This window comes from Microtus pennsylvanicus, chromosome 15 (genome assembly GCF_037038515.1).
Source record: "Microtus pennsylvanicus isolate mMicPen1 chromosome 15, mMicPen1.hap1, whole genome shotgun sequence".
NCBI lineage: Eukaryota > Metazoa > Chordata > Mammalia > Rodentia > Cricetidae > Microtus > Microtus pennsylvanicus.
The window spans coordinates 64,924,151-64,926,137 of record NC_134593.1 but is presented as its reverse complement, the minus strand read 5'-3'; the positions used below and the strand labels follow the sequence as shown (position 1 = coordinate 64,926,137).

General features: G+C 41.4%; 1 non-coding gene across 1 annotated transcript; it reads left to right on the top strand.

Annotated features, from left to right (window-relative positions):
* Nucleotides 1-575: 575 nt before the first annotated feature.
* Nucleotides 576-681, top strand: LOC142836226 (U6 spliceosomal RNA). Its single transcript, XR_012908024.1, has one exon. It is a non-coding gene; the product is annotated as a U6 spliceosomal RNA (small nuclear RNA).
* Nucleotides 682-1,987: the final 1,306 nt, after the last annotated feature.

The window sequence follows — 1,987 nt, the reverse complement described above, 5'->3', positions numbered from 1 at the left end:
CTCAAAGGAGCCTCCATTATAGGGAGGTGATGACAGCAAATCAGGAAGCAAATATAAAGCAAAGCAGACAAATATATAAATAAAAGATATGCAAGAGTAGAAAATCATAGTAATGATTATGCAAATATGCAACAAATAAGACTGTTGAAGGTACTTGCTTTGGCGGCACATATACTTAATTTGGAATGATGTAGCATGAATTCTAGTTGTTTTTAATAAAAATCCAGAGTTAGATATTGGGAGGTGAAAGCTGAGAGATCAGAGAAGCAGTGCAGCCAGCCACTAGAGATATGTTTTACTTCTGCCGAATCCTCAGATCAAAAGGGTAGGGTGATCCTCTCCTCAGACTGCCTTCTCAGACTGTACCTCCATACTGTATCTCCAGACTGCACTGAACTCTTGTCTCCTCCAGCCTTATATTCCTCTCTCTGCTCATCCATATTCCTTCCTGTCTCCATCTTCCTAGTGCTGGGGTTAAAGTCATGGGGTGCCCAAGTACTGCAATTAAAGGCGTGAGGCACCACCACCTGGCCTCTAGTGACTTAGCTCTGCACTCTGATTTTCAGGCAAGATTTATTTGCTAAAACACAAACAAAATATCACTGCTGAATGATATAGAGAAGATTGACAGGGCTCCTGAACAAGAATGGCATACATATTTGTGAAGAATTACCTATTTTAAAAAATTTTACACACACACACATACAACCATGCATACACACAAATGTCAGTTGTTCCAGCTAGGCTTTGAGGAGATAAAATTGGCATGTGATCTGAATGAAGAGGAGGAATCAGTCTGCCTGAAGCTAGACTTTCCTTCAGTGGGTAGTTTTGTAAAGTTATGAAACAGAAGCTTAGCTAGTGTGTTTCAAGGAAATGAGTAAGGCTCGAGTGAGTGATAGAAACTAGCTGGTGTTGAAGGTTCAGCCACAGAAAAGACTTGATTTAGATCACTAAGGATCTTGTAATACCTGACAAGGACTTGGATGCTTTTGTGGTACAAAGTACTTGTCCTGGAACAATGAGGGAAGTACAAGTGGTCAGTTGTGGCCAGTATTTCAGTTCGGGCTTCCAGAGTATGCTGACAGGATTCTTGTAAAGTATAAAGAGTCAATACAAAGATGATTCTAGGGGTTCCCATCAGACCACCTGGGAAAATGGGGTATTGTTTACTGAGATAGTTAAGAAATGAAAGCCAAAAAGTAGACACAAGGAGGCTTTCTTTTTAAGATGATAAAGGTTTCAACACGTGTGCATGCTAGCAGAAATGATGACAGAGAGCTAGGGCTGAGTGTTGACTGGGAGAGCAGGGTAGATATCCAGGACTTTGTGTTGACTGGAAGAACAGGGTAGAGATCCTAGGACTGTCTGTTGACTGGGTTGTTGTAATAGGAGTGGAGGGGCTGCGTCCTGGCTACCCCAGCTCCTGCATGGCTAGCTTATGCCCCGAAATAATTACATGGAAACTGTATTCTTTTGAACACTTCCTGGCCCATTAGTTCCAGCCTCTTATTGGCTAGCTTTTACATATTGATCTAACCCATTTCTAATAATCTTTGTAGCCCATGAGGTGGCTTACCAGGGAAGATCTTAACCTGCGTCTGTCTTGAGTGGGAGAATCATGGTGACTGCCTGACTCAGCTTCTTTCTCCCAGCATTCTGTTCTGTTTACTCCACCCACCTAAGGGTTGGCCTATCAAATGGGCCAAGGCAATTTCTTTATTAATTAACCAATGAAAGCAACAGATTAGAAAGAAATCACTCCCACATCACTGGGTGAGCAGGCTGTGGTGCTATACAAGAGTTACCTCAAAAAGATGACCCTATGTGGAAGGAAGAAACATAAAGAGTTATGGATCTAGAAAAGAGTAGATTCTTTTTTGTTTTGAGTATGTGCCCAATAGTGGTATAGATCTGTAGTCAAACCTTTTTCTCAGGATCGTCAGCTCCCCAATAATGACACAGAGACTTATTATTAATTATAAAA